Source organism: Bidens hawaiensis, unplaced genomic scaffold (assembly GCF_021521415.1).
Source record: "Bidens hawaiensis isolate Kalapana, Puna unplaced genomic scaffold, B.hawaiensis_p1.1 tig00005344_1, whole genome shotgun sequence".
Taxonomy (NCBI): domain Eukaryota; kingdom Viridiplantae; phylum Streptophyta; class Magnoliopsida; order Asterales; family Asteraceae; genus Bidens; species Bidens hawaiensis.
In genome coordinates, this window is record NW_027491340.1 from 5360 (window position 1) to 18278 (window position 12919).

Sequence of the window (12919 nt, forward strand, 5' to 3'; positions counted from 1 at the left end):
CCTTGTGAAATAAAAAAAGAAAACAATCATCCTAACTAATAGCACTACAACACATCTAAGTTTATCATCATGTCTTCAACCTTTTTTTATAGTCAAAGGACCGAATTAAAACTAGGAATAAAATAGATGCGTTAAATATGAAAAATATAAAAAGTTGGTGCATTAGAATCTTTGCGGACCCTCACTTTTTAATAGCCTTTCTCATTCTCATCCCATCTCTCTTGTTCTTTTCCGGCAGAGAGAGAGAGAGAGAGAGAGAGAGAGAGAGAGAGAGAGAGAGAGAGAGAGTTCTAAAATTCTGTTGCATATACCATTCAATCCAAAGGAAGAAATGGACTTTAAGGATCAGAAAGCCTTGTTAGAATCGAAATCCGGTGACGATGATGGCCGCCGTCTCTCTTCTCCGATGACAAGAAAAGGCGTATATGCCGCCATTTCTTACATGGCATGTGCAGGTTCTTTCCCACCTCTCTCTCTCTCTCTCTATACATGTACACACTTAAACGAACTAAACGTTCAGTGAACTATTCAGTGATAAGTTTGTTTACATATATTTGTTCATATTTAATAAACAGACAAACATAAACACAACTATTTCCCTTTTATTTAGATGAAGGAAATAAACAAATGTCTCGTTTGTTCATTTACAATCGTAAATGTTTATTTATGATTATTCGCTTTTGCTCATCGATTCACGTTTGCTCAAATCGTAAATGTTTATTTAAATTGGTTAAAACTTTGTACAATTAAGGATCTCCAATATAGGACCCACGAAGTAGAGTGTGACAGGTAATCTGTGGTGAGGTTTTCCAAGAACCGTTCATAGTGCTGCCTAACTCTATGATGTTAGGCTGAGGGGTGTGGAGCGCGAGAGGGGGCGCGTGAGCCCACCCGCTCGCGCCCCGGGGCGCGAGCACCACACCACCGAGGCGCGAGAGGGGCGCGAGAGGGGCGCGAGCACGGCTTTCAAAGCAGGCGCAAGGCCGCTAGCGGGAGGGCAGAGGCGTAAAGGGGTATTGGGAATGCGTGAAGAGCCGTTGGGATGAAGAATAGAGCCGTTGGATAATATTAACATTGGCCAGCGTCGGATTCCGACGGCCGGAAACCCAAATCGGAAAAACAGAATGAAGGAGATGGCTAATTAAAACAGAAATTAAAATAAATTAGCATATTATAATTTAAATGTATTTTCACTTTTAGCCCTTGATCTTTGAAGCTTTATTAAAACAGAAATTAAAATAAAGTTGCCAATTGGACTTTGTACTTTGAAGCTTAATTTTTTTTATATGTTTTTTTATTTAATTTATTTTGTATTTTAGTATTATTGTATTTTTTTATTGTATTATATATTATTGTATTGGTTTTTTTGTTTTATAAGAAAAAAAAAGGAAAATGTTGGGCTTCGAAGCCCCCTCATCATAAAGGTGCATTATGAACGTATCCGAAAGAGGTTGATCGAAGAAGACCAAGCCGAAGAATAAGAATAAGGTTTTTTTTTATTTTGTACTTTAATTTTTTTTTTAGATATTAATGTGTTTTTTTAATTAATGTGTGTTTTTTTAAATAATTTATGAGTTTTTTTAATAATACGTTTTTTTAATACATTTATAAAAAAATAAAAAAAAAACCGCTCGCGCCCCCTCTCGCGCCCCTCCACACCAGGGCCAGGGGCGCGAGCGGGGGCTCCAACACCCATCTTATCAAGTTTCTCTCTCTGCCACACGTCACAATATTATTGTCTGGAGCCCCCACTCGCGCCCCCTCTCGCGCCCCCCACACCCCTCAGCCTTATCTATGTTTATTTTAATAAAAAGTGATGGATTTTAATAAATATAAAAACAAACTTTTCTTTTTATATAAAATACATTTATTATAATTTCAAACATTTTAATTGAAAATGTTTTTCCTCATGTTTATATTTGAACAACTAGTAATCTATTTTTAAATTCATTTAATCTTGTTATGAGATTTGAACCCTTGACTTGTGAAGGTAGAAAACATCTGTTGCATTTTCATATACCATTCCGTCAAATTTGTGTTGATAAATTAATATTTTGTTTAGTGCCTACTTAGTTGGAGATTAATGTTATAATTAATTGTTTATTATTAAATTAGTGTAGTCCGATTTAAGAGATAGTATTATGGTTTCGATTAAATATATTAATTAATAAAAACAAGAAGAGAAAGACAATGATTCTTTTAGTACAATTATTCTGTGCTTGTACTTCCAAAATATCATTTTTGGCATTCTCAAAAAGTCATATCAGCAAAAATCAAATTTTATAAATTATTTACCAACAGGATGAGAGGCTCGCATAATTTTGTTTTGTATGCTACTTTGACTTAAAAAATAATTAGGTGAAGTGACATATCCTTTTGTAGGATTCTCTTGTCATCTTTATTTTGGACTAATTCTTTATTATTTTTCATCATTTGTTGTATCAATGTCACCTTAATCTTTCACTCATTATCAACCCACGCTACTCAACTCATGTTATGCTTCATTATTCACCATTATTTGTCATTTTATTTATTTTATTTAAAAACAAAATGATATGAAAAAGACAAAAAAAATGAAAAAAACAAGGAGGGGGCGGTGTTTTGTTCCAACTGTGTTAGCCTAGTGACCATTATTTGCACCCCATCACTAGTGCTCAAAGAGGGGGCGGTGTTGTGTTCCAACTTCCAACAGTATCACATCACGCGCGCCACCTTAGCACCCTCAATAATCCTCCATAAGCCATACCCTATGGTCTAATTCTAAATCTTTTGTTATTCTTTTAAATTACATATACTAGGCTATTGACCCGTGTACGACACGGATGAAAATTTATAAATCATGTAAAAACTGCAGTTATTATAAAATTATAAAATAGGTTGTCATATAGTTGGGATGGGTACATGATATTTAGTTGTTAATAATACCAGTACAAAAAAGTTGATTATCAAACATAACTATCAACGAAATTAACATCCTTTATACAATTATTCGATAGATAATCCAAAGTTCAAAATGAAAATTTCATTAACTGCTAAATAGTTTCTTATAAACCACATTTGTAGTTTTGTTTGTAACTTTATCGTGTTTGTCTAATATAAGCATTTTAACACCGTTTATACTCTTCACTAGTGAAATTCCCTATGCAATTGCTTCTTTGGTATTTATCGTGACAACTATTAAATATAAAAACAGAAGAATGATTATAAAAAAATTTGGTATAACCTATGAAATAAAGTGTGAACACATGTATTTTATCCAAAAAGTAAATGAATAGAAAAAAGTAACATGTGTCATTTGAGTTTGTACATATAGAACCTTGTTTAGTAGTTGGCGGTTCATTTTCTTCTCCAACGTCTAATCGATGAACATTAAATGATGTGATTGGACAAGTAACTACATGGTTAATTGTTATTAGAACAAATAAACATTATTAACTTAACATATTTAAAAAACAAATTATTGTCTATACTAACGTATGTTAGATTTTGTAAAATATAAAAAAAAAGTGGTTATGTAATATATTAATGTAATTATAAAGGTATTTGGTTGTTAAAAAGGAAACATATAAAAATACAACGGAAATATAAAAAAAAACAATCTTAATTCTTATCATTCCAATTTGTAATCATTTTGACATAAATTTTTGTTGTTAATATAAGTATACGTTTTTAACATAGTAACATGTTAAAATGAGTATCCACATTTTTTGATGTATGTTCAATTTTGTAAAATACATAGTGCATAGCAAAAAATATATTTACTTAAAATTAACATTTATAGTATATCTCATAACTTGAATATTATAATTGAATCCAACAAAATAATAAGTAAAATATAAATATATGAATCCAACAAAATAATATTTAATTATCAAGAAAATTTGAAAAGCCTTAGTATATATGGAAATATAGTAATGAATCAATAGAAACATGACATTTGTACAAGAACTTTATTCTTTTAATAGTATAGGTAAATGTATAACCACCAAAATATCAAATCAATACTGCAATATGTTGATTATATATTCAATGCATGTACGAGATTTATTGTAAAATATATCATATCCTTGCACATCAAAATCGACAAAAGAAAAATTAAAAACTTCTAAAACATGTGGAATAAAGTTTAACGCAAGATTCGTATACTTTAACTCATCTTTACTTCACATAAGTATAATATCACTTATTTTTCTCTCTTTCACTCTATCTCACTCAAAGGAAATGATTTAATCATTTAAACTTCATCTCACTCCTATTAATTGTTAACTTAATATATTGTTTTTTGTCTTTTAACCCGTTAAAAGCATAATCCAAGACCCTTTTTTAACAATTTTAACACAAGTGGTGAGTGATTTAATTCATCTTTAAAGTATCATGTCATTTTAACCTTATGTTGGGGTTAGAATATATCCCATGACCTTACTTAGTTAGACTTTAGAATCATTACATTTTTAAGGCAAACAAAGTATAGCTGATATTATTATTAATGGCCCTACGAACTTTCATGTTGACGATAACAATCACACGGGCATAATTATCATACATTTACATTTAATTTTCTTCACATACATGATTATGAGTAAAACGAGAAAACAATAACATTCCTTCCTTTTCGGTGAAACTTAAGTGTACATCTTTTAAATAACAATTTTTTTCCACATAAAATCCTCTTAATCTTGCATTTGTAAGGATAAATATGAACCAATCATCTCACTTTCCACTAGGTAAAAAAATAAGTGTACATGTACATCTATGATAATTATATGAAGGTATTCATTTCGATTTGAATTCTCGTCATGATCTTTTACAGTAACAAATAATTTTTTTTTCTTTTTCTAGCTGCAAATATTTTTGTAGATAGATTCATTTGCCTTCTTTTTTTTTCTGCAAATGTTTTATAGATAGATTCATTAAACACAATTTTAAATAAGATAATTTCGTATTATTCGACTCTAATTTTCCTCGAATCATGTTCAAGTCCACATTTGTTAGCCTATCAAACTCGGTTCAAGATTATCTTACCACCATCAAGTAAAGAATGGCTTGTTAATCTATACTCATATGTCATATCCGATAAACAAGCAATGTCCTACTATACATATATGGGAAAGCATACATTGTATTGTGTATATGCCATTATATAATATAGATCTGTTTGTTCAATTTAATCAAATAATTATATATATATATATATATATATATATATATATATATATATATAGAGAGTAAGATTATAATAAAAAGACAAAATTTCATGAGAAGTGTAGGAAACAATATAGACCCTTGGATGGATTATAACACACAAGGATAGGATTGTCCATAGTTTTTTTTATTATTTTTGGAATTAAAATCAGTAGGTTAAGACATGCCTTAAATTTTGGTAGCTTCCATATTACTAGTTTATTATTAATTATATTTTAAAAACCTTCCAAGCATCATCATCTTCATCTACAGTCATTTTCCTCCATGGAACTTTTTGCAAAAATAAATCGACTTATATAGAACCAAAAGAAAAGAAAAGAAATTATAACAATAACTATAAAATATTGATTTAGTTGTCTATTTGCGTCACGTCTATATTTCTAATGCACACATGAAACAATAAATAATAACTTATTTTTGGGATAAAAATGTTGTGATTTTATTGTTTTCTGTCATCAAGTCATAATAAGAAAACAAAATTAGTGATCCTTTATTGTGTTTTAGTTTATAACCACTTGTAGTTTCTGTAATTTATTGTGTTTTAGTTCATATGGATCATGGATAAGTTCATACTTTATTATCACTGTGTTTTAGTTTGTTATTGGTGTGTTTTAGTTATAGACAAATGTTCATGATGATACACAAATTGTTTTAGTTATTTATGTTGTGATGGTCAAATGAGAACACAATATTATTTAAATATTTAGTTGTTTATTTGGGTGTTCTTATTTTTTATGATATAGTGTTTTTTTTTTTTTTTTGATAATTTTGATTTTATCTATTCTAGGAGAATTAAAATTATTAATTAAAATTGATACTTTCCATAAATAATATAACACAATAGACGATTATGTCCTTTGTGTGTTATAAAACAAGTACAAAAATATAACACATCATAAATTAGATCAACTTTCCATCTTGACCATTGGATAACTATATCTAATGGTCAATATCTCTTCCTACACTTCTTAGACACTTTGTATTTTTTATAATAACCTCACCCTATATAGAGTGTGTGTATATATATATATAGAAAATGGTTAAAATAAAATACATAGTTTTGTAGGAAGAGTAGAAATAACATAAATTTAGAATTAAGAAACCATGTAGCATAAATCCTTAATCCTAGGAAACTATTTGGTAGTTTAAAAAATACCAATCTCAACCATTAGATCATAAATCCAATGGCCTAAATTAATTCTTACTCTTCCTAAAAAACTATTTCTTTTTATTATAACCCACCCATATATATATATATATTGGGTGAGGTTACTGTACAATAATTGCTTAACATACGATAGGTACGCTGGACGTTCAAATGCAAATATATATATATATAGGGTGATTATTGTACAATAATTGTTTAACATTTGATAGGTACCCGAGACGTTCAAAGGCAAAAATACTAAAACGCTCAGCCAAAAACCTAAAACGCTCAAAAGCGGTTTTCGTGAAAAAAAGTAAAAATTGATCGATTAGCAATCTAAAACTGTTTATTTCGGTGAACCAATGATTAATTGGATATGTATTGACGATTTCGAGATCTTGTGATGTGATTTCGTGGATCGATTTCGTGAATATAAGTATTTTTGTACCTAATGTACTTTTAGCAATTATTGTATTCTATCTCCTCTCTCTCTCTCTCTCTCTATATATATATATAGGTTTAAATTCAGAAAAGAAGTCAAGTTATTGCGAGAAATGCGAGAAATCACTGCAGCCAATCAGAATTTTTCTTTGTATATTTTCTTTTAATTAATTAAAAGGGTATAAAGGTAAAGATGAGAATCTTATTTTGGTAAGTAGTTAAATGTTGAAAGTATCAAGTAATAACTTAATTTTTTACTTTCCTTACATTATTATTAGATCTAAAAGTAATCAAAATTTGACTTTATTTTATATAAATGTAATGAGTATTTTTTACAATTATTTTCTAATGGTTTAAATAAACTTAAAAGCACACAAATTCTCACAAACGTAACTGAAAATCCTTTGAAATCTTTTTTTTTCTTGCAGTCACATATTCCATTTAAATATTCATCATACCTAAATACAACTTCAATTTATGTACGTAAAGATTAAAAAATACAAACAACATAACATACTAATATTCACCTACACTTAATAGAAAATAACCTACACATGAAATCTTTCATACACGATCCTTGCAAAAGAGATCATTACACAACCTAGGGGCGGATCTACTTACAATAGTACGGTTTCACAGGAACCCACTGAGTTTCGGATTTTATATAGAACGCTTATGTAAAATATGAAAGTGAACCCACGTATATTTTATGAGTGAACATGTTAACTAATTGAATCCATGGTCTAGTGGCAAGCCTTCCACAGTTTCGCTATCCACTGTGAAAGGTCACAGGTTAGAATCCCTCATTGCTGGTTATGTGTTTCTACTTCTAATTTTTTTAAAAGCCTTAATGATAACCTATTCTCATACACGTTCAAACTCCATCAACCCCTAAGTCCCTAACACAGTGGCCATCACAATTTTTTTGTTTATATTATGTTTTGACTTTTGATCTCACTATGTTTTTTTATTTGTTGAAATTAGTGATGTTTTTGTTTTGCTTACCAACTTTAAATTGTTGTTGTGGCTTTTGCAATCAAATATCATGAAAATTTTAATTTTTCTAAAGTATCAAATTTAATAAATATTGTTGGTGCATGTTGCAAACGAATAGATTTGATACTAGAAAACCAAAGAGGAAGAATGGAATAGATATGCAAACTAGTAGATTTGACCATCAAATTTGTATTTTGTATTATGTGTTTTTTTTTTTAATTTTAATGACGATGTTTTTTTTGTGTTATTGTATAATATTTGTATTATGTGATAAACCTTAAACGACCCGAATCGTCGAACCGACCGAACCGTCGACCTGACCCGGACCGCTAAACCAACCCGAATGGTGAACCCACTGGAAAATTAAACTGGATCCGCCACTGACACAACCAATACATACCCACAAAAATTTTTAACAACCTACACAGTTTATATGTATTTGGAGAACCAGTTCAACATAACCTACACAAATTTTTAACAACCTACACAGTTTATATGTATTTGAAGAAACCATACAACATATACCTACACAAACTTTTAACACCCTACACAGTTAATAATTATTTGAAGAACCATATTATACCTGCATAAACTTTTGACAACTACACAACTTTGTTAGTTAGATATGCAAATTAACGATCGTTGTATAAAAGATGAAGGATGTACATACACAGTCTTACACCAAACACTGTTAATCCTACCTAGGCTTGTGCATCTTTAATACGTAAACTACGATTTTTTATTTTTGTTTATGTAATTGAAAAAAAAATTAGGCTAATCAAATTTAGAAAAGTGTAGAAAAATTAATTAAGTTACTCAAGTTTATGAACTCAAGTAATGTAGGTATTCATGTGAGATCGTTTATGAACTCAAGTATTCAATAGAAAAACATAAAAAATAAAAATAACAAAAAACACATTAAAATGCACAACCAATACAACCCTTTTGTTATACCAAAAATAATAAACCTTCAATCAGTTAATCATGATTTATTAATTCTTTGACAAATGCATTTATGAGGATCTTTAGTAAGTGTTATTTTAGAAGGTTTGAAATTGAGTTACGAGATAGGAAACAATTTGTAGATATATACAAAGAACAAAATACTAAACAACCTTTTTGTTTTAAAATCCATAATAATAGACATCTTCATAGGTGTACACAGACTGGACGGACACGAACAAGTCCTTGTTCGTGTCCGTCCGTTAAGCTTTTGACGGACAAACGGACGGTTCACGAACACTCTACCTAACGAAAATTTATGTCTGTGTCCGTCCATTAAGAAATTGAGTTTGTCCGTGTCCGTCCATTAATATTGTAAACGGACGTTAACGGACACTAATGGACAAACGGACACTAAGGGACATTAATGGACAAACGGACAGTAATTGACTCTAATGGACAAACAAACAGATGAACATTAATGGACACTAATGAACATTAATGGACACTAATGGACAACAGGCACTAATGCTGTCATTAACGACTAACAGACATACACAAACCTATCCGTACGAACGTTCGGACATTATCAGACGGAATCGAATGGACGTTACCGGACGTTCATGGACACTACTGAACGGACCTGCTCTTTGTCCGTGTTCGTCCATTAAGCTTACCGAACGAAATTTTTTTGTCCATGTCCGGTTCATTTATTAAACGGACAAACACAAACAAACTTCTTGCCGAACGGACGATCGGACGTCCGATTCACTTACAGCCCTACATCTTCATATTACAAGATTGCCATCTTAAATGTAGGCCTTAGATGAAACATAATCAATGGTTGTAATTAACTTCTCTCATTTCTCGCACTAAGATGTCTTCTCTCCTGAACCATCCCCTATATATATATATATATATATAGGGTGGGTTAAAATAAGAAGTGGAGTGTGTCTAAGAAGTGTAAGAAGTAATCTGGTGCGTTAGATATGTTGATCTGATGGTGGATATGAAAAGTGTGTTTATTGTGCGGTGTGTTTTATTAAATCTAATGGTGAAAACGCACTTTCTACACTTTTTAGAAAACAATTACTTCTTATTATAACCTTGCTCTATATGTATATATTAAGATCTTAATATTTGTTGACTATTTTTCATATTTCTTATGTTGATTTTGCAGTTCTCTTGATACTGTTCAACAAAGCTGCTCTTTCCTCATACAAATTTCCATGTGCCAATGTCATTACCCTTTTCCAGGTTTACCTCAACAACTAATTTTAATTTTGATTTTCAATAGGTCAAAGTTGATTTTTTTCATAGTAGAAATTTACATCCATAGGTTATGTTTTTTAGTTCAAAACAATTCAGGTTGTAGGTAACCTTTTCCTAAATTGATATAGTCATCGAGTTTATCTTTACAACGAGTATACTTGTTAATGGTTTAAAATATAAACTAATATGTTTAACTTCAAAATATATGTAAAATTTGACTTGGGTTACCTTTTCTTATGTTTTCTTGTAGTTGGTGTGTTCATCAGTTCTTTATGCAATGCAATGCCGAAAAATCATCTCCTTCCAAGTCAATAATGAAAACCAGAGCACGAATAATATCCCAGGGATTTTGGTACCATTAAATGCATTGCTTACAACGCTTCCTCTAGCCATTTCCTATCTTCTTTACATGGTACAATATATTTTGCTAGTCAGATTTTTTATTTGAACAAAGAATCACGCACCTATAATGCACATATGTTGAGAACTGCAATAACCATATAAACACATTTACATATTTTTTTTAATTGTGATACAAAGGCGATCATGTAAGCTCATAACCGCCTACTTTCTCTCACTCTCACTAAATCTGATATGCACTGCTGCAAGTGTTTAATGCTTACGTGGTTCTCAGAGTTCTCTACATGCATAAAAATTGTTTATATATTGTTCGCGCCCATATATATTTAACATGGATTATCGGTAATTTGACATTTTTTCTTTTGTATGTAAAAGTTAGTTTCAATGGAATCAGTTCGTGGGGTGAGTGTGCCCATGTACACAACACTTAGACGGACCACCGTAGCATTTACAATGGTAGTAGAGTATGTTTTGGTGCGACAAAAGTATTCACGTTACATCATTGGCAGGTACATTTCCTAACACTAAAGACAAGATATTGTACATTTCAGTTTACTATGTAATTTTTGTTTTATAACACATAATATAGGGACCATGGAACTGTGACATATGTTGGCATAGACTTCACAACCTTTTTATTATGTCAATAAATTTTATTTTACCTCAAATCCACCTTTAAAACCGTAAAACCACATGAAAATGAAAACCAAATTAGTAATATCATATCATAAGTTGATCAAACTGGTTACTAGGGTATTGTAGGGCCCAATAGTTTTTTTTCTAACGGGTTCTCGTGATCGCCAACTAACAAGTTGATCAAACAACTGTATTTCAGTGTAGGGATAATCATATTTGGTGCCTACATAGCTGGAGCTCGGGATTTGTCGTTTGATGCATATGCCTACCCCAAGTTTTCTCTGCAAACATTTGTACCGCAATATATCTAGCTTCGATAGCTCGAATAGGTAATTATATATTTTCATTATGGATCCTTTCGTTTCAAGATAGTTTGTGACATGCATATTGCTATTTTCTCAGGAAAATCTAGTGGTCTGAATAGCTTTGGTCTTATGTGGTGCAATGGTAAGAACCACCCCTTTATCAAAGACATACGTCAACTCAATATGTTGACCCAAATCATTTTGTAGGTATAATATGTACTCCAATTTTGTTACTGTGGACATGGGTATCCGGTGATATCCAAGTTACCGCCAACTTCTCTTACTTGTCATCAGTCGGATTTCAGGTACGAATTTATAATATTATATAAACAGTTTACGTAAAACATTACGTGCTTGTGTCTTATACTTAGTTGTGAATGTTTTTATACAGGTTGTGATGCTTCTATCATGTGTTTTGGCTTTCCTTTTGAACTATGCAGTTTTCTTGAACACAACTCTAAACTCGGCCCTCACGCAAACGATTTGCGGGAACTTAAAGGTTTGCAAAGCTTTGATTTGATATAGATTATGGTTCAACTTTTTAATTTGACATTTAGAAGTCAAAATTTTATTTTTTGGGATGAAGGAAGTTAACGAATGACTTCTTTAACTACAAATGTATATATGCATTTTATGTCGCACAAGGTCAACTTATTGTGGACATTTAAAAGGCAACAGTTTGACTCTGAAAGTCAAACAATTGACTTTTGGGACATAGGCAATATGTATTGACATATGCAATGATATTGTAGGATCTTTTCACGATCGGGTTAGGTTGGATTCTGTTTGGTGGTCTCCCATTTGATCTGGTATATGGTTGACCCTCTTCAAGATTCATCTTTTATAACATTTGAATGTGTTTTTCAAGATCTCTTTTATATTTTTTTTGAATTTGTGTTGGATATAATCAGTTGAACGTGGTGGGCCAATCTCTTGGGTTTCTTGGATCATGTACCTACGCGTATTGCAAGATCAGAGGGTTGTAACCGGTAGTCAGGTGAGATACACTTCATGTTTTGTTCTCCATACAGGATATTCAAAAACAGTAAGACCATAGTATCACAATGTATGGATTTTGTGTGATCTTATGTGTCTTGTGACCACTTCATAGTTCATACAATTTTCATTATAAAAATGTGATTGTTTGAATATTCTGAGGAAATATGAACTAATTAAGGTTGTTTTGGTTTGTAACAGGTTCATGTTTAGAAGGCACATGATAGAAAAATCAATTTTGTTTAATCAAAACTCGAATTCAAGTCATAATTTGGAAACCGCTATAATTTAAGTGTTTTGCTGGTCTGTTAGTAACTCGTCGCTTTTTCATTGAGGCATTTTTCCTGAACATTTCTTTGTCGGAAATCAAAATGACTAGTCTTATTTCCCCAAAACATCCCATTTTGACCCGAACCTATTTTGGTCATAATTGGCTTTGACCCGAACCAAGTTAAAATTTTAATTCGGCCTTTCTAATCCGAACCTGGTATGACTCGTTACTTGACCTGAGCCACCCATTTTTGTCTGAAAGTTACGATCAATGAACACTAGACCAGTATTCAATTTAAAGATAATACCAACTTGACTAATATTCATATATCCAATCTAAACATGAAGCAAT

At 31.1% G+C, this 12919-nt stretch overlaps 1 pseudogene across 1 annotated transcript; it reads left to right on the forward strand.

The window, feature by feature from the left end:
• The first annotated feature begins 289 nt into the window (after window positions 1-289).
• Window positions 290-12640, forward strand: LOC143629599 (UDP-N-acetylglucosamine transporter UGNT1-like; annotated as a pseudogene). Its single transcript, XR_013152985.1, has 11 exons — window positions 290-455; window positions 9909-9985; window positions 10251-10412; window positions 10736-10869; window positions 11196-11325; window positions 11399-11443; window positions 11509-11606; window positions 11693-11800; window positions 12054-12110; window positions 12213-12298; window positions 12499-12640. The product of XR_013152985.1 is annotated as a UDP-N-acetylglucosamine transporter UGNT1-like (transcript).
• The last annotated feature ends 279 nt before the right edge of the window (window positions 12641-12919 follow it).